General features: G+C 39.9%; 1 long non-coding RNA gene across 4 annotated transcripts in view; it reads right to left on the bottom strand.

Annotated features, from left to right (window-relative positions):
• Window positions 1-27,592, bottom strand: part of Gm41436 — an 87,312-nt gene that overhangs the window by 28,693 nt on the left and 31,027 nt on the right. For 3 of the 4 annotated variants that reach the window (XR_875990.1, XR_875989.1, XR_875991.1), the window contains exon 2: window positions 26,889-27,048. The exons of the other annotated variant lie outside the window; for it this stretch is intronic. This is a non-coding gene — a long non-coding RNA (predicted gene, 41436). The remainder of the gene's footprint in view (window positions 1-26,888; window positions 27,049-27,592) is intronic. 4 annotated transcript variants of the gene reach the window in all.

Here is a 27,592-nt window from a genome sequence, read left to right as displayed (position 1 = left end):
ATTATAAAACTAAATTGAAAAATGAGAGGATCTTATAACAACTTGAAATGTGATCTCACATATTACAGCCAGTGTAGGAAATAGTCTAAACAAAACATATGCCATGTGTATAACTGCATTCTTCTTATTCAGTCATGAACGTACTATATCATTACATAGTTAGAATATTAACAGAATTGCTCTACATATCTTTTAGTCACATTTTAGCATTTATGAAGGACCAGTTGTAGGTTCATATTGTATCAGGATATCAATGCTTCCTTGAAATTTTCTTGCCAAAAGTTGTTGAGGTCAGAGGTCAGATAAAGAGAATATTTAATGTTCTCTGTCTCCCTCTCTCTCTCTGTCTCTCCACTCCCCCTTTCTCTTTCTCTCTCTCTCCCCCCTCTCTCCCTCCCTCCCTCTCGCCCATGCTAGGCAAGCTTTCTGTTACTGATCTACAGGCACAATCCTTTCACAAAATTTGTGAGAGTTTCTTGTTAAGTTATTAAAGCTATCCTTGAACTACTCTGTATCTCAGGAAGGCCTGAAATTAGAAATTCCACCGCCTCAATCTCCTAAAGAGCTGTGCAACAGATCTGTGTACTAGATGTAACTTTGACTTTTGTTCTGATGTGCTACATTTAAAATGTTTAACAGGATATTTAGTTCACCCTTTCCAGAAAATTTCAAACTACACACACACACACACACACACACACACACACACACACACACATACATGCACACTCCCACACATATTTGGTGCCATACCTACCTGACATCCTATCCTTACCATTTTTCTTGTGAGTTGATTTGTGTAACAAGTAGAACAATTTTACTTTTTATCCCAATGAGATATGCAGGAGGTTCATTATTTCTCAAATCCTACTCCTTGGTTAAGTAATTTTCAGCGCTCTTTGCTAGCTAGTAAGAGCGAGCAATGTTGCCATGGTAGCAGCTAGCATCTAGACTTCCTCTTTTGCTGATGTGTAACATCCAGCTAATTGCTGGGCATCATTTCTTGTTCATTGAATGCTGAAGGAACAATTTGGTTAAACACTCAGAAATTATTGTGAAAAGCAGAGCTCTGCAAAAAGCACAAAAAATAGCTGGATTGCTGCTGCCCTTAATACTTACATTTCCTTTATTCTGAAATCTAATATGTCATCAAGACCCCATGATGCTTTTCCCCTAAGTGTGTCTCCAAGAGTTCTCACTGACTGCTTTTGTCTAAGTCACTGAATTATGTCAATTACATCCAAAATGCACATTCCTGTCACTCTGAGCAGTAGTCCTCAAAGGCCCCTCATTATATCTGTATGTCATTTATGTTATTGACAGATTGACCCCACAGATTATAATCATCAGTTTGTTAGGGTTTTTTTTGTTTGTTTGTTTGTTTTGTTTTGTTTTGTTTTATGCTCTGACACAATGCTTCAGAAAACAACATAAAGAATTTCCAAAAAAGATCAGTTTTAGCTCTTAGATTCTGAAGGTCCAATCTATGTCACTTCTTTCCACATATAGAATGTTAGATCCATGAGACTATCAGGCAGGGGAGTTTTTAGTTATGTAAACCCACAGTAAAGAAGAAGACAGAGAAGGGAGTGGGAGATGGGCTAACTTGGGGAAAGGAACCCATGTCTACTGCCTTACCTATTTCCACTAGTTAGGCTGTACCTTCTAATGTTTCCAAACCAGAAAAAAGAAAAAAGAAAAAAAAATAGCAGCACCCACTGGTGACTGAGATTTTAACACATGGATGCTTCATAGTAAATAACTGTTGATTGTGCCTCACTGTCTTCCTTCTGGCTCTGCCAATGAGTGAATGGAGACAGAGATCATAAGGTGGCATGAAGTGAGAAATCAAATACTTGTGTCTCCCTCCTGATCCTGGTTCTGGCTCTGTGTTGTTCCCACTACATTCATGGTTCAGCTTTTGCTGGATTTTCTTCACCTTGATGGTTTATCACCTTCTCTCTTCTGGCCCTCTGCTGCTCAGACTCCAGCTTTTGCTAACTTTAGTTCACCTCACTGCCAGTTCAGTATGGACCGACCCTATCACCTTGATAAGCAATTCATCCAGTCAACTTTAATTTCCTGATTTATTTACTCTACAGACTCACTTATTCCCTGTATATTGCCAACATTTTTTTCTTTCAAAATGGAAATTTGGTTAAGTATCATCATCTTTAAAACATTTGATACCCTGATCTTTCTCTTAAGAAGAAGATAAATTTGTCAACATTTGTGAGCATGGTCTACTACATCCTGTATGTTCTAATGCAGCCATCTTTCCAGTCCCGTGCAACCATGTCTTGATGCATTGACTCTCTTTTAGTTTCTTGGATGTTTCACAATCACTCCTTATTAGCTTTTTATCCATCACTTTTCTGTGTTTAGAAACTGCTCCTGTTGGATATTAATTTAATTTCCTTCAAATTTCTTACTTTCTGAAGAGATTTTCTGTCTTAGTTAAGCTTTCCATTACAATGAAGAGAAACTATGACCACAGCAATCTTATGAAGGAAAACATTTAATTAGGGCTGGCCAACAGTTTCAGAGGTTTAGTACATTATTGTCATGGCAGAAAACATAGTGGCACACAGGCAGAGAGGGTACAGGAGAGGTAGCTGGGAATTCTACATCTGGATTAGCAGGAAGCAAGAAGAGAGAGTAACACTGGGCCTGGTTTGAACATTTCACACCCAAACCCCACCTCCAGTGATACACTTCCTCCAACAAGACCACACCTACACCAAGAAGACCATACCTTCTAATGAGCCTGCGGGGGTGATTTTTAATCAAGCCACCACAGTCTCCATTTATTATGGACCATCAAACTATCTTGGGCTTCTCTTTAGAGCCCTTATCAAAGTAAAATTATATTTACCTCTGTGAGTTTGTGTATATCTCTGTCCCATCCCTATAAAATTAATATGTAGTGTTTCCTTGAGTTTCTGAGTAAGTGACATTCTACTATTTGGTCAAATTAATAAATTAGTAAAGAGTACTGGTTGAGGCAAAAGAAGAAAGAAATAGGGGAAACAAGTAAACAACGCAGGAAGGAAGAAAATTTGTCAACACAGTTATTTTTTATATTTTGGACTTTCTTTGTCAAAACCATGCGTATTTGTGCTGTCTTATTGTCAGACCACTGAAGAAGGTCTTGGTTGAATTCAGCAGATCTAGAGGGATGTTCTGATATCTACATACTTGCAATAAGAGTAGGTGCTGCTATAAGACATCATACAGTCATCTGTGAGCTCAGAACCAGCTCTTTGACAAACTGAGCATTGTCCTAATTATAAAACATTTGATTAAATAAAAATACTTTAGATTAAGGGATAATTCCTCCTTTAACAAACACATAAGGAAAAAAATATAAGCCTATATGAACAGAGCAGCTTGTCTAAGTTGAGCTTTGTATATTATGAGTATCACACAGAAGAAGGAAGGTCAAGGGGTTTGGTAAATTCTTTTGTAAAGAGTTCTTGATCAGGATTCACAACTTATGTCTGAGTATTGAAGGCACAATGTGTCCACCCAAATTTTATATGTTGTAATCTGATTCACAATTGTGATATTTGGATATAGATCCTTTGGAAATTAACTAGGTCATAGGTGTGGGCCCCTCACAAATTGAATTAGAGGCCTTGTGTAAGAGACTATGAAGTGATCTTTTTCCTATGGGTTTATGGCAAGGAGACAGCCCTTATGAAGTAGAAAGACGTAGTTATTACACACTGCAACTACCAGAGGCTTAGCTTTAGCCACCTAGACCTTAGAATCATGGGAAATAAGTTTATGTTGTTTATAAACCACTCTGTTTATAGTGCAGTAGCCTGAACATTCACAGACATTGGCAATGAGATTTTAAGTTTAGACCTGGCATCCTGTAGGGCTCCTCTGCCAGTGTATTTGATTAGATCTATAAACAGCCTAAATCTGGACTACACTCAAAAATCAGCTTTGAAATGTCAGAGGAAAAATGGAGCAAGTATAACAAGGAATTTTATGGCCCACACAGCTCTTCAACCAGGGTTTAAGCTACCTGTTTTGACCAGGGCCACATTCCCTGGTACAAAACGATACAAATCCATGCTGAAATTTGTTTGTTACTATGAGGGTACTAAGACCCTGACATTTAAGACATTACCATGTCACAAGGCTATGTCCTTTTTATGATCAGTGCCTTCATAATAGGAGTGAGTTAGCCAATGCAGGGCCTTCTCTTGATAAAGGAGCATTTGACTCAATTTTCCTCTATTTTTCCATTCATTCTTTCTCACCCTCCTTCTCCCTCCTTACTCCCACCTGCTTCCTTTCTCTCTTCCTCTCTATCTCCATGCCTCTTCTCTCTCTCTCTTCTTTCTTTCTTTCTTTCTTTCTTTCTTTCTTTCTTTCTTTCTTTCTTTCTTTCTTTCTTTCTTTCTTTCCTTTCTTCCTCCCTTTCTCCCTCTTCATCTCTCTCATTCTTTCTTCCCCATTTTCTCTTTGTACAACTCTCTCTTTGCTCCTCTCTCCCAGGGTGATATCATCTATGGTATTATAATACCACAAAAAGGTACCCAAACAAGGTAGGCTCCCAATCTTGAACTTAACACCGCCCAGAATCATTGCTAAACTCTTGCTCACCATTTCCCAATTCTGCAGCATGTTGTTTCAGCAGGAGAAAACAAACCTAGCTGTTTGTTGTCAAGGATTAGTTGATGAGTGTTTTCTGAAATATTTCTAGTCTTAACTAGAAAGAAGAGTGCCTCTGAAGCTGAAAACAACAAAACCAACCAAAGAGTGATTGAATGATTTACTCCCATACAGACCACTAATAACTGTTTACTGTCTGGATGCTCTTTGGCCATTCGGGGATGTTTGAGAACCTCAGTGTTGAGATAGACACACTGTATAAGGTTAGATGAAGCAATACCCAGATGGTGTTCAGATGAATCCCTGCTCCGTGGAGGGTCCTTTCTGTTCTGTTCAGATGACTGATTGCTGAGCATAGAGAGTTCTCATGTGCCTCCCCTGTAATTGTTAGGTTTCTCTGCAGTGCCCAGGGTACAATTCTATAGCTTAGCATGGTCTCAGCAATGCCAGTGGCCCCAAGCCCCTGTTCAGTCTAAACCCTCTGGATCACTGTGCAATTTCAGAATACACTTGCTTTCTTATTTATGTCACAGGAGAATCATGCTTTGGGTCTGGCTAAGTCTCCTTTCCTTACAGACTTAATTTGCTGTAAGCTTATTGCAATTAAATTGGATAGAAGCAAGAGAGTTTTGAGTATATTCAATTAGATTTGACATGGTGTTGACAATTTGATGCTTAGGAAGGGAACGGCTTTTCTCCAGTTGAGCTCTGAAAGTACTGTCAGTCATCTTCTTTTCAGTGGGAATATTTCAGAGAAAGAAATAAGTTTTTCCAAAGAGTGGTTTTCTTACAAATTTTCTGGGTTAATCTTATCTCTTGCTACTTTCCTGGAAACACACACATAGGAGCCAGGTTGGAGCACAGACTCTAAGAGCTGGATTTGAGATCAGGCCTCTGCACTCACAGCAGTGTGTGATTAAGAATTTTGCCTCCATCCCTTATGTCCAAAGCAAGAAACAAAACAATACTGCAATACCTGACTGACATTTTACATCTGTTAACTTTATCTTCTCATAATATTTATTCTTATAATTCTACTTATTTGCATGGCCTTTGTTAAGAAAATACCTTACCCATAGCAAACCAATTTCTCCCTCAAATTCAAATCATTGAGTCAAAATTGTACTTTCTGTCATAATTCTCTTACTACCCTTTCATGTTTATATAATAAAGGCCATAATCATAGAATATAATAAAGTCAAAAACTGCAATTGCTATTTACAAATATAGAAACTAAATTTTCAGGAAAGCTTGAACTTCAAAGTTTTTAGCCACCAAAATTCAAGTTTCCTCCAAACCCAAATGACAGTAGAACTGCCCTCTGGCTCAGCCTGGACCTGGACTCCAAGAAACTCTTTTGGTTATTTTAACTACAGCATGGTTTGCATTCTGTTTTGTTCTTTTGAGATTTTGCCTCTCCACTCTCCCATATCTGCCTTCCTTCATTAGCCCTGTTCTTCATTTTCTTGTTCCCTATTTCCAGTTCTAAACATTTTGACTTAATTCAATTATAGATGGTAAGTTTCCATAAGACACCTATATATAATGATGCAGATAATTAAGGGATATGCTTACAAATAGCAATCTTAGAAAACTTCACAAATTTGATGTCCCCCTGTTGTTTTGGATGTTCTGTCTTGTTTTAAGTCAAAAGAAAGGCAAGAAATTTGTTATTAGTTGGGCCTGAAGGAAACCAAAGCAAGTTCTTGTCAGCAGAGGGGATTTAGAGAAGAATTTATGGAAGGGCTTCAAAAGGTGATGATTTCCTCAGGGAGGTGAGAAAGCAGCATGGGGAGAGACAGCTCAGGAATGTGTCAGGGAGCACCGACTGGACTGATGGACATTTGAGTTCTCTTGAGAGGAAGTAATGGCTTGGAATGTGAACGGGGTTGGAACTGTCATGTGGAGTGACTGGAGCAATGTACTTAGAATTTGATTGGCAATAAGGACATCTGGAAGTGAGAAAAGCTGCACAGATTGATCTGTTTTTATAGGCTGCCACTGATTTTTCAGCTTCAAACTCTAGATGACAGGCTTGAAATATGACATCCATAATATGAGCATCAATATGAGACATTTGTCTCTGCTCAAAAGGCAAATGCAGGGGTTAATGCTGACAACATGTAATTTTGAAATTTTATACTTTAAAGTGTATGTGTGTGTGTATGTGCATGCATGTGCATGCTGATATACTGATTTATGTACCCCTGAGGGTTCACGCATGTGGAGAGTAGAGGTCAACTTTGGATGTCTTCCTGAATGGATGTCCATTTTATTTTCTGATGAGGTGTCTTACTGGATTTGGAGCTCAATAATTTAGCTAAATGGGTCAATCAACCCCAGAGAGCTATTTGTCTCTACCTTCTAAGAGGTAGTTGTATGGATGGCCCTACAAAGTCTAGCCGGAGGTTCCAATTCACGTTCTCAGGCTGGTGCAGCAAGCTCTGACCTGCACACTCAACTTTTATACTTTGAGCTCTTTGTGTGTGTGTGCGCACATGTGTACGTGTGTGTGTGTGTGTGTGTGTGTGTGTGTGTGTGCACGCGCATGATCAAATGTGTGCATGTGCATATGTGTGTGTCGGTGTATGTGATGATTGCTGTCTCACAAGCTGTAAGTCATGATGGTAGAACAGATAAACCACATTGTCTTGCATACTATAAACCGAGAAAAGAGCAAGTGTTTTAGATTCATACAAACAATGGAGAACTGAGGAGCCTTTTCATATTTATGGAACATCAAAAGAAGAGACTATGCTGTGTATGGTGTGGGGGCCATTTGAAAGTTATACAATATGTTTTACCAGCAGCTGAGAATCCTGTGAAGTGTCTCAGGACTGCTCTCCTGGTACAGTAAATACCTGCATGGAAAAGTAGATCACTGGTAAACAACTTGCTTTGCAAAAGCAAATCCAGCATTTGCTAGGTTGCATTGTGTAAGCCTGACTATTGTAGAAATCCCTGTGACCTGTGTGCACTCCCTCTAACCATTAAACAAAATTTGTGCACTTTCTTCTTTCTTTTATTTTTCATTGGTTCCTTTAACGATTAACCTTTTCTGGGAATTACTATTTGACTATTTTTTTATTTGATTGATTTTGATCATTTCTGCATCCTTTGATCATGTATTAACAATTTCATTGATATCTATCATCATTACTTCTCTATTGTTGTAATAAGATGCTATAGCCAAGACAACTTGTAGATGACAGAATTTATATGGGGTTTAGAATTTCAGAGGTTTAGAGTCTATGAACATCATGCCAGGGAGCATGGCAGCAGGCAGGCAGGTGTGGTGCTGGAGCAGTTAGCTGCGGGCGTATGTCTTGATCCACAAGCATGAGGCAAAGAGAACTAACTGGGAAAGGTGTAGGTTTTTCAGAGCCGACACTGTGACACACCTCCTCCAGCAAGGCCAATCCTCCTAATTCTTCCCAGGTATTTGGACAAGCTGGGGACCAAACATTTAAAGATAGGGGGACATTTTCCTTCAGGCCACCACATGATATATATTCTTTCTTCTATGCTGCTCTGTTTGCTATTTTCATTCTCTTTCTTATTAGCATTGAAGGAAATTAATTTCTTTGCAAAATTGTGATACTTATATCATGATACTGTGCTCTTGCTCACGACACCCAGCTGGTCTCCATTTCCCTTTCCCTGCTGATCGGCTTCCTCTTTTAGCTCTGTGGTAGAGTATTATAATTAGCACATGGAAAGCCACTCAGCACAAAAAAAAAATACAGATAGATAGATAGAAAGATAAATATAGATAGATAGATAGATAGATAGATAGATAGATAGATAGATAGATAGATAGATAGATGATAGATAATCTTTCCTATTGCCTTAACCCATTAATGTTTTCAGCCTCACTCTTTTATTTGTGCATGAATTTAAGGATAAGTTTACCTTGAAGTAAAAATTTACCTTCACCCTGTAAGTTCAGAAATGAACTTCGTTACATGCACTCCAATGTCCATATTTTCATTAAAAATAGATGATTCAGAAGCTTGTGTTTTAAATTTAAAAATATGAAACTATTTTCTTCTAATGTGTTAATTATTGGTTTATATATTGATTACAATTTGGTCAACAAACACACACTGTAACCATTCTCCTAAAATTTGTCCAGATGGTCTTAAAGACATAGAATACTATCAACTACTTATACATTTGTTAAATAACTTAATTTATGTAATTTAAGATAGTATGAATAATCTAGTCTGTGTTTTTTTTATTACAAATTTGGAATTGTCATGTTTTTTGAGGGTCATGGATTCTTTAATTCTTTAAAGTGAGTGTTAATAGCTAAGAAAAAGTCTCTTCCCCATAAGGTCTGCTTGTCTGAGATAATCAAAGTGATTGGTTTTCTGTAGACAATATTCACATGCTATATCTTTTTCTACTCATCTTTTATGATTTTCTGCATCTTTACATTTTAAAACATATCGAAGATAGCTGGTGAAGAGCATCCCTTATCCTCCTTAACATCACTTTTCTTTGGTCAGAATAATTAACTCTCAGGAGGCTTACCAGTGAGTTTACATGACTGCCTTACAATTATTCCAGGCTGTCTTTAACTCTATTGCTATTATCTCACCCGGTTTAAATTTACTTTACTTTTTTTAATTGCCATTAAGTCTCTTTTTTACTGTTTATCTTTTTTACTTTCTTATTCCCTGCCTATATGAACTTGAAAATTATATAGCCTTTTATTCTTCTTTGAAAGATTTTAATATTCTTCTAGAAATTAAAACACAATTTCTTGATTTACTAAGTATATTATCTCCTTTTTCAGAATAGAAATGGAAACTGGAAAGAGTTTATGAAGAAAGTGAAAAGCACTCTTGAGAACCAGAGTGGACAAAGAGCTGGGAAAGGCATCCACGCCACACTTTAATTTCCTTTTTAATTTTTTCTCTTGGACAAAGGTCAGAGAGTTTAACTCCATCGACAGTCTTTCTAATTGAGATTTCATTTTTGTGGTATACATAAATATTATATACATTGCAAATTCAGCCAGATACTGCTAGCTACATTATTTATGAATATTTATACACATTTTAATACTTCTTGCAATTCTAATTACTTCTTTTAGGGATTGAAGAAAGAATAACTCAGCAGTTTTCCATATCTGGAAACAGAGGGGAGCATGCACAGGGGTAAAGGCAGCTACATCCACCTTTTCTTCTTGAGACTTCGGTTTTAGTGATGAGATGCTGTGCTCCAGCAAAACCAGTCATGGGAGCTGTCAGCTGGCTGTGTGTCAGAACCTCACTTGTCATCTATAACCACCCCTCAAGTGTTACTCAAAGGGCAAGCAACCTTCTACCTTGTAGAAGAGTCAGCTTCGACTTTGAGTTCTGGTCCTGTCTTCCAAGCTCAAGCAGAGGGATACAGGATAGGCTCACACGTGGGGGCTCAGACAAGCTTGACCCAGGGCTGCCGTTGTCTCCTGCTCCATATCAGAGTTCTTGGAAAGGTGTTCCCCAGACACTAGTGCTATCCATAGCCTATGGGAACATGATGAAAATAGAGAGATATTGGGAGCTTGCAGCTCACCGGACCAGCCTTGGCTTGGAAAAGGATTATGACGAAAGGGTATCTGGGAGCAAACCACTTAAAGTCAAATCGTGCATCCAAGCAAGCAGCCTCTGTAATTCTTTCTGTTCAAGACAGCTTTCCAGCCTGCTTTCTCTCTGTTCTGATTTATTTCTCTCTGATCTGCGTTCTCTGGAGATTTCCAGATGGGTCTCTCTAGGTTCTGCTGCGACAGTTCTCCAAGCAGTTCTTTCTTGCTATTCTAAAAAAATTCTCTGGAGGGCTCATCTCTTGCAGATCATAAACCCAGACTTTTATTTTACATATACACCCAGTCAATTACTCCAGGATTCCTTTACACTATCCTTTTATGGAAATCAGCATCCCTTGCTCCCAGCCCTTTAATTCTTAGGAGACAACAAGCATACATTTTCTTTTAACATTGCAAAAGAATCCAGAGATTCGTTTGCTTCTGTTAAACACAGGTAATAAACTAGCTTTGTGGGGACCCCCCCCCAACTCCATCCTGAAATTACCATTTCTACCACACCTGAGCCTAACTTGCTCTGTTGAAGGCCAACTCTGAATTCAGGAATCTGCCTGTCTTTGTATCTTACTGATAATCTGGCTCATAGTATAGCTGCCTCTGTTCCTTTAGATCTGTAAAGCCCCTTATACAATTCATGCCACATCCTTATATTTTTGCATAGTTAAGAAGCTATATATTTTTGAACTCAAGGTTTTAGAGTCGTTTTCCACACCCTTAAAAGCTGTCCTGAAGGTCTCAGCTTTTACCATTTTGCTAAGATATTAGCCACACCTTTGTCTCCTAGATTCCTTCTGTCTATGATTATCATGGAATCATAAATGTTAACAGGGAAGACATTCATTAAAGGAGGAATGTAAAATATGTACACAATTATACAAACAAACCTTATGACCAGAGCAGCCACCAACACTTGTGGAAACCCAGGCAAGATGGCCCTGTCCCAGGGGCAGGAATCATGTCATTCTGTCCTTACCAGGTCCATGCTGGTCCTGGAAGTGCAGCCAGAGGAAAGAATCAACACTGGATTGCTTGGCCCTGGTCATCAGTACATCCTGGATCGGACCTCCAGTCAGAAGGATCAGCCATGCCAGCATGACCCATCCAGCACGCTAACTTCCTCAAGAGAATCCTTTGGGTCTCTCACTAATTTTTTCTTTCTTTTGTTGGTTATTTTATTTATTTATGTACATTTCAAATGTTATTCTCCTTCCCAGTATCCCCTCCTCAAACCACTATCCCACTCCCTTTCGTCCGTGCTTCTATGAGGGTGCTCCCTCACCCACCCACATACTCCTGACTCACTGTCCTAGCATTGCCCTACACTGGGGTATCAAGCCTCCACAGGATCAAGGAGTTCCCTTCCCACTGATGCCAGATAAGGCCACCCTATGCTACATATGCAGCTGGAGCCATGGGTCCCTCCATGTGTACTCTTTGGTTGGTGGTTTAGTCCCTGGGAGCTTTGGGGAGTCTGGTTGGTTGATATTGTCATCGTTTCTATCTTTTTTAAGTGTTGTCATATTGACATTTATATCCATAAAACTTATATATCTTTCTGGTAGGTTAAAAATTTCCTAAAGAATTATTTTGATTCTATAAAGTCTCTATTGTATGTGCGTTGTGCAGTGTTGAGATTGGATGCAGAGCCTTGGCCTGGAATGACATGGCAGTCAAGGCTCTGCATTAAGCTTCACCTCATCTAGACTGTGTGAAACCTCTCAGTCTTAAACTATGTTATATTGCTGGGAACTCAGCCTTATGTGTGCATGTGTGTGCTTGTCATTGAAATGACAAGCTTTGTGTGACCTCACTACAAGCTGGACTCATGAAGAGCTAAATTTATGTTACTATCTCTTCTCTTAGAATCAAATTCACTTATTTAACTACTGTAAAAACACATGTTAGTTTTTTTATTGGATTTTTAAATTTTTCATTTCAAGTGTTATCCCCTTTCCTGGTTTCATTCCCCCAGAAACCCTCACCCCATCTCCCCTCCCCCTGCTTCTATGAGGGTGTTCCCCACGCCGCCCACCCACCCACTCCCACCTCACTGCCCTGGCATCTCCCTACACTGAGACATAGGCCTTCACAGGACCAAGGGCCTCTCCTCCCACTGATGCCCGACAAGGCCATCCTCTGCTACATATGCAGCTGGAGCCATGTGTCCCTCCATGTGTACACTTTGGTTGGTGGTTTAGTCCCTGGGAGCTCTGGGGGATCTGGCTAGTTGATATTGTTTTGTTTGTTCTGTTGTTTTTTTTTTTTTTTTTAACTATGAGGTTGCAAATCCCTTCAGCTCCTTCAATCCTTTCTCTAACTCCTCCATTGGGGACCCCATGCTCAGTCCAATAGTTGGCTGTGAGCATCCACCTCTGTATTTGTCAGGCTCTGGCAGAACCTCTCAGGAGACAGCTATATCAGGTTCCTGTCAGCAAACACTTCTTAGTATCCACAATAGTGTCTGGGTTTGATGGATCCCCAGGTGGGGCAGTCTCTGGATGGCCTCTCCTTCAGCATCTACTCCACACTTTGTATTTCCTCCTGTGAGAATTTTGTTCCCCATTCTGAGAAGGACTGAAGTATTCACACTTTGGCCTTCCTTCTTCTTGCAAAGCTTCATGTGGTCAGTGAATTGTATCTTGGGTATTCTGAGCTGTGGGGCTAATTTGCACTTATCAGTGAGTGCATACCTTGTGTGTTCTTTTGTGACTGAGTTACCTCACTCAGGATGATATTTTCTAGTTCCATCCATTTGCCTAAGAATTTCATGAAGTTATTGGTTTTTAATAGCTTAGTAGCAATCCATTGTGTAAATGTACCATATTTTCTGTATCCATTCCTTTCTTTAAGGTTCTTCTAAGCCCATGTGTTAAGGGTCTTGTCTCTAAACTGGTTCTTTGAAGAGATGATGGCACTTTTGAGAGATAGAGCTGAATAAAAAGCCTTCATGTAATCTATGTCATGATCTTAAAGAAGACTGTGGGACCCTGGGCCATAAATTGAGTTTAGATCCATCATGTATTACCACCACAGTGTAACTCCATGGGTCCAAAGCAACAGGGCCAGCTGAATATGAACACTGTGAGCAAACACCTCTCTCCTATAAGCTGGTTATCTTATGTATTTGTTATAGGAGAAATCTAAGATATGATCTCTGTACAATGTTCTATTTCCAATGAGCTATCAGACATGAGTATATGGTCTATACCATACCTGCCTCTTTCAATGGAAACAGCTATTTTATTCAGTATATAAGTATGCCTGTATATAGAGTAAACTTGGATAGGCACTTTTTAATAATGTATTTGTCTAAACGGCATATAACAAGATGTCTGACAAATGTATGTAATCAGTAAACTGTGTTGACATTCCCTTGTATTAGGTTGTGTATTCCTCTTGATATCCTGCACAGTGTGAGAAGATATTCAGTCATACAGAGGATAATCTGCTGCCCACATACATTGTGATCTGCAGAGGCTCACAGCTCTTTCTGTATGATGAGGCTTGCAATGCACAGCTTTATCTATAGTGTTACATTTCAGTTCTACTTTACCATTTGCAATCATGTATTCCTTCCCATTTGATATAGTGAATAATGATAAAAGAATATAGTCTGCTTATTCAAATTTTAAGTGTTATTAGAACATATTCATTATACATTAACAATTGATTTTATTATGACATTTTCTTATGTGTAGATGATGTATTTTTATCGCATCTAGTTGTGTTCTAGACATTTTTCCTGAAAGTTCTTCTAGGAAATGCCTATTAGATATTATAAAAATATGAAAACGATATTTCAGATATGCCATTTAGTTTTAATACATTAAGAAAACTATCCTAAATTTATATTTTTTACTTTCTAAAAAAAAGAAACGTCAAATGTTTATTTTTAATAGTCAAGCAGTATAAAAATGAATTCTGTGATTAGAAGTAAAAACTGTTCAAAAAGATAAAATTCTCAAACTGTAACAAATGAAATAACAACTCAAATTCTCTCAAAATAACTTTAAGCAGCCATGAAAATTATATTAAAATAGTGGGGCAGATTCTGGGCCTATTGTTATAATTTAAGCATCAATAATGCTTTCAATCATTCAATGACTTAGTACCCGGTCGATTCACTTATCTTTATTACAGTGGATCTTTATCTTAAGTGGCATTCAAAAATAAAGAACATTTCTTTTAGTGCTGAGACCCAAACCTGGGAGCCCTTATTTCCTAGGGAAGAATTAAATCACCAATCCCACAAAGTCTTACTACATTAAAAAAAAATTTATTCTGAGTCTCAAATCATAAATTCCTGGTGTTTTCTATAAATACAACACAACCTTAAAAGGGTTCAAATGGCACCATAAGTCAAAGAAAATATATAGAGAGTGATGGAAGAAGTTTACATCCAGAAGAGAAATGGGGAAATCTACTCTGAAGTTATTCAGGTCTAGATTTAAACCTTAATTCTCTCTCAGGAAGCTGTGTGACTTTGGGCAAGTATTACTTACCGAAGTTTGTTTCTACTGTAAGGAAGGCACAGATGTTGTGAGTAAAAGCACTGCCACATCTCCTATTTATGGATGTTAGCTTTGAATCTTCAGATACATGTGTTCACTTTGTAATATGCAAAGAGGTCAAGAAATTAGAGTGTCTGAGCAAAGGGACTTCCCAGGCAGGACAAACAACACACTGATAAAGGGTTAGAAAGACTAAGAGAACAGGCGGAGTTAAACTGGGGTGACAAAGCAGAGGTTAGCGTAGTAGTTAGAAGATAGTACAGGGAGTGATAAATAACACTAAAGACCTTTTGAAAAAGATATATGGAACATTTCTACTGTTGGAACTAAGGGAGAGAGAGAGAATTATCCTATAGGATGGTAACAGTATCCTTATTAGTTAACAAAAGTCCAGGGGTAAGAATGGATTACTTTGAACAGGGTGTTGACCATCCAGGTTTTACAGACACTCAAACATTACAAGCTACTGTCATTGCTATTGTTTACCCTCCAGTACTTGACTGTAAGTCCCTATTTTTGAAGACACCACATACTTAAGACATAGACCATGATGAGATCAAAATAGGATGGGTCGGGAAACCTCACCCATAGTACATAGTAGAAGGCACTATGTAAGTCACTAGAGGAGAATAGTAACCATCAGCTACACTCATGTGTTAACCCTCCAAGCAACAATAATGACCAGCCTGACAAGACATGCTCTCTAGTGCTGTAGTGGCATGTACTTCAAAGGAGTAGCCAATCACTTTCCAGTTAAATTTAAGACCTTCTAAACAATATAAAACTCACACTAGGCAGCATTTTTAGGCCAAGAGCTTGTAGCTAGACAGGTCATATCCCATAAAATAAAATGTACCATAATGATTCTGCTAAATGGGCATAATATTACATTGATTTCTAATGATTTATTGCTTTATCCATAGATCAATGCATCTCTCAACCCTCCACTAATAAGCTTCTATTTGAAGTAGATGGCAACACAGTGACTCACAGCTGATGAAAGTGCAGAGAATAAAAGGCTTCTCAATGCTCACACCAGAATAGATCACCCCTTCTTTGGAAATCATTGTAGAAAGTGGGATAAAAGGACTATGAGAGCTAGAGTTTGTGTATGACTACAAGGAGACTGTGCCTTCTGGAGACAGATGGTAAGCTGTAAATATGATCTCACAGTAGTTGAACCATTACAGATAAAACCTGTGCAAAACCCAAGCCAGACCAAATTCCAGTCTAGTCTGGACATTAAACTTGAAATCCCACCGCTAGCTGCAAAGCTATTGGCAATTGTTAGTTGTTGGGAGAATGAGAGAGAGAGAGATTTTTCTAAAGATTTTTGTTTCTGCTAATCAGACAGAAGCTCCATTGATATTTAGATATACATATTGGTCTTGATTGATTTTGAAAACATACATTTTTTAATGGAATGGGTAGGGAAGGGAAAGATAGATTGTAAGGAGTAGAGGGTGGGGTGAATTAAAAAATAGCATGTTGTATAAAACTATCAGAGAAATAATAAAATATTAGACAATGAACTGTGGTACAATCACACAATGACAAACCTAACAGCACAAAAACAAACTTGAAAAGAGAGGTGAAGTTTGGAGGAAAATGTGTTGAAGCTATGGCAGTGGTCCTCAAACTTCCTAATGCTATGCTCCTTTAATATAGTTCCTCATGTTTTGGTGGTGACCCTCAGCCATAATATTATTTTCATTGCTACTTCATAACTGTGATTTTCTTACTGTTATGAATCTGGTATGCAGGATATCTGATATATTCCCCATGGAGGGTCATGACCCACAAGTTGAGAACCAGTGGTTAGGGGGTTCTTAGAAGAAAAGAGGGTGGGTATGACCAAGACCTATTGTATATAGGCATGAAATTTACAAAGGAGTATTTTTTTAATGAGAAAGATACACTGCCAAAACTACATGAATAGATATGGCTAAATATTGCATGAAAGAAACAGCACAAAAAGATCAAAACACTGGAGAGACAGCTCATGCTGGTAAGGATATGGAGCAAGGGGAACACTCCTCCATTGTTGGTGGGAGAGCAAACTTGTACAACCACTCTGGAAATCAATTTGGTGGTTTCTCAGAAAATTAGGAGTAGTTAAACCTCAAGACCTAGCTATGTAACTCCTAGCCATATGAGCAAAAGATGATACTATACAAGGACACTTGCTTAACTGTGTTCATAGCAGCTTTATTTGTAATAGCCAGAAAATGGCAACAACCCAGATTCCTCTCAACCAAAGAATCGATAAAGAAAATGTGGTTCATTTACAACATGGAGTATTGATCAGCTATAAGAACAATGACATCATGAAATTTTCAGGCAAATGCATGGAACTAGAAAAGATCATCCTGAGTGAGGTAACCCAGACCCAGAAAGACAAATATGGTATGTACACACTTATAAGTGGATATTAGCCAGAAAGTGTAGGATTACCATGCTACAATCCACGGACCCAAAGAAGCTAAGTAACAAGTCAGGCCCAAGGGAGGATGCTTGAATCTCACTCAGAGGGGAAATGCAATAAACATTGGAGGAGGATAGAAGAAAGAAATTAGGTAGGATAGGGGGTGAGAGTGGAAAAGGAGAAATCAAATGTGGGAAGGACAGGGGAAGAGAGAACTGAAATCAGTAGGGGAGTGTCTCTGGGACAAGCTAGAAGCCAAGGACAGTGGAAACTCCCGGGAATCTATGAGGGTGATCCTAGCTAAGACTCCAGCAATAAGGGATCTAGAACCTGAGATGATCACGTCCTATAACAAGGCAAGACTTCCAGTGAAGGTAAGGAAATACCAAATGAGTCACAAAACCTTTGACCCACAATTTATCATTCTTATGGATGTGCAGAGACAAAGATGGAGCAGAAATTGAGGGAATGGCCAACCAATGACTGGCCCAACTTGAGCCCCATACCATGAGAGAGAGCCCACACCTGATACATTAATGATATTCTACTATACTTCCAGACAGAAGCCTAGCATAACCGTCATCTGAGAGACTTTATCCAGCAACTAATGGAAACAGAGGCAGAGACACACAGTCAAATATTGGGCAGAACTCAGGGAATCTTTTGGGGGAGGGGGAGGGAGGAGTGAAAAGGCCAAAGAAGTCAGGAACAATGCAAGAAAACCTACATAATCAGCTATCCTAGGCCCCTATACTGTTGCTATGAGCTATTGGGTCTGGTCTGTGTCTCTAAATTCATCTTTCTGTGTTGATATTTCCCCTGAAATCTTGATTGGTTTTTTGTGAGTACAATATAGTCACTGTTTTCTATTTTTTTCAACTTTCTTTCTTGTGGTAACAACAAGAGCGGTGACTTCCCAATTTTTACAGTGTTCTATGTGGAACCAGAAGTACACTGAATCTCTCATGGTGACAAACATTTTTTAATGTGGATTGATACAAGAAAGAAAAGAACATGTTATTTCTTGTTAAAGCTGGTGGCATCTCTGCGCATGAGGCAGAAGAGACCCAAGGCCCAGAAGTCTGGGACATACTAGTGTTGTGTCAAGAGATACTTCCAAACTGTCTCACACATCAGGACACTGGCATGTGCTAATAAGCAGAATTTATGAATATTAATTAATAAGTACAGAAGTCTTGTAGGGGGCTGTATAACTCAAAAGCTCAGTGATATTTTGCAGTGTTAAATATGTATACCTGAATTCTCAAAGGAAATTACAACCCTGGACACAGCAAGTGATTATTCAGAAGCTTATAAATCTGAAACTTAAAAAGGAAACTTATAAATCCTCACTAACAATAGTAACAGCACATCTAATTAATGTGTTTGCTCATTCCTTAGCACAAGATTTTATGCAGCTGCCTGGAATTTGGCAGAAAGCATGCATGATCATGCCAAGAACACAGGAGAAGTAGACCTTAACCCAGCTCACTCCAATTTTAACTGTTCAACACAACTTTCTGAGCGTTAAGAGGCAGAGACAGGAGGTGAGGGAAGTGATTGATGAACGGATACTCTGTCATAACAAACACTCAACTATATTGATATGATTCAGATGTTACTTTCTGTGAATTTTGGTGATGAGTGAAGAAACAGACTAGCTAGTATAAAAGGGAGAAAAGTATTATTGCCTTCCTCCATTGCTGAGCTCCTGGTGGGACACCCATATTAGAAGACTGCTTAAGAGAGAAAAGCATCCATCACTTAACACGAGTTCTATGTGACATGAGGGTCTATGAGTCAAAGAGACAGGAAAGTTTGCCATGATTAGGGGTGAGCCCCAGAACACGTAGGCAACCAATAGCTTTGAGCATATGTGGAGTGCATGTTCACCCTGAGGCTGAAGACAGAACCCATACCCAGGTTTGTTCCAAGACTTGAAGTTTGTCCTAAAAGAGAACATAAAGGTTCGTCCACTGGCAGTCCAGAGACACACATGTGATAGTCACCCAGGTCATATGCGTTCACAGGAAACAAGGACTTCATATGCTCTTCTATTCTAAAGATGGACACTCTCTCGGAGAGCTCAGTTCTACTTCTTCATAGTGTTACCATGTGTTCCTGAGTTTTAGAAAACTTATGACAACCAAATGTATTTTATACTTCTCTTTCTTATTAATTAATTAACTAATTAATTAATTAATTAATTAACTTACTTTGAATCTTTATCATAGCTTCCCAGTGCTCCTCTCCTCCCAGTCCTTTCTTCTCACCTCCTCTCCCTCCATCATTTTCTTTTCAGAGTAGAGGAAGCTTCCCACAGATATCAACCAGCTTTGGCATATCAAGTTGCAGTATGACTGGGTGCATCTTTTACTGAGGCTGAAGGCAGTTATAGGAAAGGGATCCAAAGGCAGGCAACAGACTCAGAGACAGCCTTTACTCCAGGTGCTAGGCATCCCACATGAAGACCAAGCTTTACATCTGTTACAAATGTGTAGAAGGCCTAGGCTCATCCCATGTATACTCTGGTGGGTGATTCAGTCTCTGAGCCCCCAATGTATAGGAACCCTTAAATGTGGAGGGAAGGCATAAGCTTCAGGTGGGTGGTAAGAAAATCAGGAGTCCAAGGCTAGCCTGAATTACATAATGAATCTGAGGCCACCCTGAACTTCAGGAGACTATTCCTGCCCCCACCCCAAAGGAAAGAAACAAACAAAAGTGCCCCAAGGACAAGGAAGGATGCTCTTGATGTGTGTCATGATTGCCTATCACTGAGAAGAGAGGTAGTGAGCTTGAAAATGAGCAATGAAACATTCTAAATGAGAAAACAATGCAACACATGGAACAGCATCAGCTCCAGGTTGTCTGAGAGCTGTGGGACACTTGCAAACCCTAGTTGGAGTACGGGAAGGAAAGGGAGAGCAGTGGAATTCATGATCTAATTGGCTAGAGAAATTCTTCTACATGGGGGAAGTATGGCAGAATTTACTTTGTAGCACACAGGAAACCTCATAAATAAGTTTATAGTGAAACACAAGGTGAATTAGAAGATTATAAATGGGATCAGAAGACTTGACAATATTTCTTCAATTTTGACATGTTCCTCTGTCATTGGGGCAGTAGAGGCTCACATCCTGAGATTTCAGTTGTTTATTGAGTTTGGGCCACAGATTTGCAGTGTCTGGGCCAGTATCCTGCCTGTGCAGCATCCCCCTCTGCTCTCACTGGCTTTTGCCCACAATGTTCTCCAGCAACAGAGTCATTGCTAAGGTGAAGCATGAAGAAGGCTCCCCAAATACTGCTTCTGAGTGTTTATCAATCTTTAATATTCTATATTGGTTCATAACTCATTCCTGAGTCATATAGTCCAGAACAAAACAAGCCCACATTTTTCACTATAGTTTTATCCTAGATAAAATTTTTATGTATCTAAATTTCCATTCTGTTCTTCAAGGACCACTGACTAAGCATCTTTACCCTTGTTGAAGAAGTTATCAAAACTAATGCTTTTTAGCAGTGTGTCTGAGAGCAGATTTTAGGTACATGAGACTCACAGCACAGTGTTAGAAACTAAGGGAAAAAAATTATGTGAGCATACCTCTCAACTAACATGTGGATGATTTCAAACAGGCACTGAATGATATCAAGACAAGTATATTAAAAAGAAAAAGAGTAGACTTGGCCAGTATGACTCTTGGACAAGAACCTTATACTTGAAACACACACACATACATACATATGTGTATATATATATATATATATATATCTCCAAGTAAAGGAAGAAAAGCTAAAAGTATGTGATATACTAATGTCATAAATTTACCAGAAAACAATGTGAAGTATAAAGCATGTGAAGTAAGTTTTAAATAATAAGAGAAGGATATAAGAGCTATAGGAACAAACGAGAATCTTGAATGGCACAATGGAGAAATGTAAAAGAGGCATAAGAAAAGAAAGACTGGACCTAAAGTCCTTAGGATTCAGACCTACCAAGAGGGAATATAATGGGATATGTGGAAAAGACTCCACATTGACCCAGAATATCTGAAAAAATCCTCTATGTCTCATTTCTCCATACAGGCTGAGTATCAGTGTACAGTATCTTCAAGTAGATATTAAATTGGTAAAACATCAGTATAGCATAACGGCTGTGAGCATATAGCCATCTGGAGTCAGATTTCATGGGCTCTGATTAGTTGTATTTCTTGAGGCAAATAACTGAACTTTTTTTTTATCTCAGTGTCCTCGAATGTAAAATGGAACTTGTAGCAATGTGTGTTTTGGGGCTGCTGTGAAGGTTTGCAAAATGAACATAAAAACTTTTGCTTAGTCTTAAAAAAGATCATGCCAATGTTCTCTTGTTGAGCATAGAGCACCTTGATCAATAGTAAATATGGCATTTAATAAATGCAAAGCTTGTGTCTTTCAAATATAACACTTCCAAACCAGCATATTTGGGTGAGTGCTAGTGCCTTCAGCTCCTGTCTACCTTTTTCTTTTCTTACAGCATGCTTGTCTTTGCAGACACAATACCACAGCTTGAAACAATTCAGCAGCAAGGTCAGAAAGGTGTTCCTGTGGAATGGACCAGGAATCTCTGCCAAACAACCAATCATGAGCCCTTGCCCAGCTGCTCTTGCAGAAAACTGTATCAACAAAGACAGCAGTGGTCCCCAGCATACTATATGGCAGCAGGGCTCTCTCCCACAGTCTGTGTTCCCGTAGATCTGGAAGAGGGTCTGGCCCTTTGCATTTACTTGACAAGTCTTTCTGCACACTGGCTTTGATATAGAGCCATATGAACATATGCAGTGTAAAAAGAATGCAGATTTTAGTATTAGGATCTGGAGTTCTTCTCCTGAGCCTTCTATTTCTTAGTTCTCCTGGCCTATTCTAATAGTGGCCATTCAGATCTCACAGTTAAGATAGCAGGGTATGTCTGAAGATTTAAAAGTCAGCTTTTGGCATTGTTATTTGAGTATTGTTTAGGGGCTTGATATTAGAAATACCGAAGCAAGGAGACAGGAAAATTGCTCTGTAGGTCAAGGCACTTGCAGCCAACACAAATGACTTCAGTATCATCCCCAGAACTCACATAGTAGAAGAAAGCAGCCAGTTACTACTTCATGTTGGCCTCTAGCATACCCATAACCATACATACAATAAATAAGTAAATTTAATAACACTGAAAAAGGAAATTTCATAATGTAAATAACAGAAAATGTGGGGCAGTGAGCTGTGCACAGGCAGCCTGGTCACTGGTTGAGCCCAAGGGACAGCAGGTGTTCAGCCACGTCCCTTGGAACCCTGGCTCCTGTCTCAGCTACAGCCTCCCACAGCAACAACCCCATCCCCCAGCCCCAAGAGAGGTGTGTGGCCATCAGTCATGTAGGGCAAATCCTCAAGTTCCTAGAATTCTCTCTGGACTCCACCCCCACAGTTACCTGGCAACAGCCAGGTTGGCCGGCCCACTATAAAAGGGGGTGCTTGCCCCCTTCTCCCTCTCTTGCTCTTACTCTCTTACTCTTGCCTCTCGCTCCCTTGCTCCCCCTCTCTCCGCATTCTTTTTTTTTTTTTGCCCCACTTTAGATCTTTTTATTTCTTTTTATTTATTTATTTATTTTATTAGGTATTTTCCTCGTTTACATTTTCAATGCTATCCCAAAAGTCTGCCATACCCACCCCCCCATCCCCTACTCACCCACTCCCCCTTTTTGGCCCTGGGGTTCCCCTATACTGGGGCATATAAAGTTTGCAAGTCCAATGGGCCTCTCTTTGCAGTGATGGCCGACTAGGCCATCTTTTGATACATATGCAGCTAGAGTCAAGAGCTCCGGGGTACTGGTTAGTTCATATTGTTGTTCCACCTATAGGGTTGCAGTTCCCTTTAGCTCCTTGGGTAATTTCTCTAGCTCCTCCATTGGGGGCCCTGTGATCCATCCAACTCTCCACTTGGCCATGGCCAGTCTCTATTTCCCTATCCTCTCACTCTTTCTGCCTTCCTACAATAAATGCCTTAAAACCATGGATTGTCTCTTCTCATCAGACTCCCACAGGAGGCCTCTCTGTGTTCCCAGCCACCTCTGCCAGCCAATCCAAGGACTCTCCTCCCCTCGGAACCAAGCCAGAGCTCTCTCCTTCTGATCCTTTCCCTTCTGCCCAGGGCCAAAGTCCACCCGCGGGCCCCCACTCCATTCTCAGCTCTTCGATGACATTCAGCGGTATCTGTGGTGTCCAAGAGCTAGAATCTGCTGTCCCTGGGCTCTGTACAGGCCTGAGGACCCCAAGCAAACTCTAACAGGTCTGCAGGGAATTCAGACTGTCCTTCCCCACCCCAGGAGTGGAGTTCTGCGGCTTCTTACAGCCTGACGCCTTCCCTGCGGCAGTGTGGGGTGAGCAGTCAGACTTCCCATGTCCTGCCTCATCCAGAGGTCCGAGTCCTGGGCCTTAACCCATGGGGTTTCATTCGGAAGAAACTTTCAACCCAACTGTGAGGGAACATACTCATAATATGGGCATTTGGGAGACAGAGGCAAGATATCTGTAAGCTTAAAATTAGCCTATCTGATATATACATATCACAAAAATGAATGAAGTTTCAACCTGAATTAAGAGGCCTTATTAACTATCTGGATGAAATTTCTGCTACTTATGTTGATTCACTTAGAAAGAAACTCAGATAAAACAAGGGGCTTTCCAAGAATCTGTAGGTGGAGCAGGCAGAGGGGAATTGGATGTGAGGCATCTCTGAAAAGAACAAAGACATCTAAAGTTGAAGCAGAACTCAGAGCTACCATGAAAAGTGTGAAGGACTCTTTTAAGGTTCTGACAATGGATGGTACCTCCTTTTAGCGCAGACTGAAACCAAATACCAACTCAAGTAAAAAAAAAAAAAATCGATGACTTGGTAAGAGGAGGAAAAGAATATTGCAAAACAGAAAACCAAATCCATTGGGAAAGGAAATTCTCCAAACACATACAGAAAACTCCAGTCAGCCAGATGGGTCAGCAACACTGGTGACCAAGTGCTGGTTGAATGGCTTCCCTACAAACATTTAGAAGCAGTTTCCTAAGAGCAGATTTCTATATGCTGTTTTGTAGTGAGGCTTGATGTTCATATTAGAAGCACTAATGTGTGCGCACTTAGGAAAGGTAGCTTGAAGGACTGCAGGTGACCTTGTAGTACTGCCAGTCTGGGATGACTCCTCTGGCTCAAGGGGAAAGCTTGGCTTTTACAGGGCTTGATGCTCCTCTGGGCTCTGCCTACCAGGTTTCATGGTCCTTTTATTTAAAAGATGCCTGCTCGCCACACCTAAAGCACACACTCCTCTACTGGACGGTTCCCAGCTGGACACCAATCCTCTTCTGGCAGTACATTTGGATTCAGGAGGAATTTACTAATCTACACTATTTTACCCAACTGCCGGCTCTGTGGTGGGCTCAGTGGGGCACCCAATGGCACCATGTGCCACTAAGGATACAGGATCAAGTGAGACATGTTGCCTGCCCTGTGGGAAAAGGGAAGCAGCAATTACCTAATGAGCTGTACAAGTACAAAGTATGGAGCAAACACTGAAGGTGGAGTCTGGTTACCTAAGCATGTCTCAATGCAAATGATACTTTCTTGGGAGGGACACCCAGTTCAGCCTCCTGCTCCTCATCCTGCTCCTTTTGTAATGAGCTTTAAATATAATTGGTTTGTGTGTGTGGCTATTGTTCTATACAGAAAGAAAGACCTCACTTTAGAACTTCATTCCTGATTCTCTAGACTTCGCATTTACTGTCCCGTATGATCCATGACACCTGGAGTGATATCTCTGCAAGAGCCAATGCTCATAGTCACCAGAAAGGTCAGGAATTTTGCTTAACAAACCATTAGGTCCATGATTTTGGTTTTGGTTTCTTACTGAACTGAGGTGTTGCTTAAAAAATTACAGGCTTTAAAAATACAGTTTTAGCCGGGCATGGTGGCACACGCCTTTAATCCCAGCACTCGGGAGGCAGAGGCAGGTGGATCTCTTGAGTTCGAGGCCAGCCTGGTCTACAAAGTGAGTTCCCGGACAGCCAGGGCTATACAGAGAAACCCTGTCTCGAAAAACCAAAAACAAAAAAACAAAAACAAACAAACAAACAAAACTACAGTTTTACCTTAATGTTTGTCTTAGCAAGTATCCCAGGTTTATTTGGGAGAATTTTTTTGTCTCTGTTTGCTTAAGGATATTCTTAGATGTCATGTCTCATAACTTTCTAATGTCTGACCAGAAAAGAACCTTAAAAATGGATGGACCTGGGCCTTCTGTCTTGTTTTTGAGTCAAGCCCTTACTTTTTCATGTCGGCAACAAGAACCATCTAATAGTGGGTGGCGCATTCATGCCTGGCCCATGCTTTGGGCTTTCAGAACAAAGACTTCCATTATCTCTAGAGCATTACACCATCTCCAAATTGCTTTCACTTGTGTTTCCTCTTTTGATTCCATGTGGTGGTGTCACTATATTATGAAAACAGCCACCCAGATGGCTGGGTTATATTCACCACCTCCTAACACGGTGACAGTCAAATCTTTTCAATACTCTTGCGTGACTGTCTGAAGAAGAATTTACGGGTCCTCAAATTATGAAACTACGGGTTCCTAAGAGGCATGATGGCACATGCCTACTACTTCAGCACTTCGGATGCTAAACTTGAGTATAAACTCAAAGCTAGCTTAGGCTGCACAGGGACATCTTGACTTAAAATAGTAAAACAAGGTAGTAGGGAGGTGGTTCAACTTTTAAAGTGTCGGTCCTACATGCCTCAGAGCCTGAGTTCAGATCTCAAGCCCCCATCTAAAATCTGAGTGCAGAGAACAGCATTTATAAGAATGAAGTGGCAAGTAGATGTCTGTAACACATTGGCTATCCAGCTTGGCCAAATCGAACAGCTCTAGGTTAGTGAGAAACCCTGACTCCAAAAGCAAGATGGGGGAGTGAAGTCTGATGTTGAGCTCTGGCTTTGTTTGACATGCATATCTGCACACACATGTGTGCAGGCCAGCACACACACACACACATACACACACACACACACACACACAGAGCAATATGAACATAAATGTATACCATGCCAAAACTGGAGGAGTAGTTAAGAAACAGCAAATTTCAGATTTCTAAAGGACAACAAGTATATAATATCCGAATGTTTGTGCTGTTTATTCTCCACCGTGGGGAAAACAAATATAGCAATAACAGCCCAGATATCTCCGATCTAGAGCACAAGAATTTCTGAAGATGAGGCATAGGTGTCTCCAGCTGGTATAGCTTTCAAGTGGAATACCATGGGTTAGAAGCATGACACTATGGCATGACAGTAGGGGAAAGCTTTGGCTTGGTTTCATTCTCCTAGGGTAGCATGAACTAAAGTTAATGATCTGTAAATTTACGGCTTCAATGGAGTATACTTAGACTCTAGAGTGAGCAGCTTGGAGTAGGATTTGTATAGAACTGGAATACAGATCATTTTTGTCACGCCATATTTTTTTTTAATGTTAGGAACAATGATGACAGGGGAAAAACATCTTAGAACTTAGGTTTGGAGAAGTAGCTCAGCCGTAAAGCACTCTCCCTTCCCCCTTGTTTGACCATTCACAGTACAGCAATGAAGTAAGACAAAACCTCCAAACTCCACATCTTGTAGAGGTGTTGAATAGATTTATAAATAGGGCCTCTTCCCCTCTTCCAAAGTCCCTACCTTCAGGGTATGATTGTCTTCTTTAATATTCTCAGTAGGGTATGGAGCTGAATCATTCAGGAGTGCCCACTGAGGAAAGATTTGCCAGAATGGAAATCGTGATTTCTGATCCACAATGGAAGGGATGCCGAGAAGAGATCACAGGTTTTCAAAAATTCTCCTGAAGTATACAAAAAAAAAAAAAAAGTGTCACCTATGGAAATAGGCACAGAACCTTTTGGCTTCCTCCATCAGCCACATATCAGCCATGCAGAGAGTGATCATGAATTTGCATTGCCTTGCCTTGCCTAACGTGGAGTCTGAGTCCTGCCCTTGTAGCTGCTTTGTTGGACATGCGTCTTTATAATCCTTCAAAGCTTGATGTAGTGAAATACACCCAATCAGTCTCTGTCCTTACACTGGTTTCAAGCGTGTATCTGTAATTTGGATATGCATTTGAATCTCAGTTTTCAAAACTGTGACCACAGGGATTGAATCATCTTCTATTTCTACAAGAGTCTTATAAAATAGTGTTAGTATATTTCATTCCTTTATAGTTTTTTTGATTTATCAAATTAGTGTGTGGGTGATTAATTGTGAGGACTGGCCTATGTAGAAAGTGTTCTTTTTCATGGTAAGGAAAACAGGGTCTAAGAAATAATGATAATTGCAAAAATCAAAGGCAGAGCTAATGGCCAACTCAGAACTGTGGTCTACTTCACACA

The sequence above is a fragment of the Mus musculus genome, chromosome 16 (genome assembly GCF_000001635.26).
Source record: "Mus musculus strain C57BL/6J chromosome 16, GRCm38.p6 C57BL/6J".
In the NCBI taxonomy this organism is placed as follows: Eukaryota; Metazoa; Chordata; class Mammalia; order Rodentia; family Muridae; genus Mus; species Mus musculus.
The sequence above is the reverse complement of the archived record's forward strand: the minus strand, read 5'-3'. Positions and strand labels throughout refer to the sequence as shown.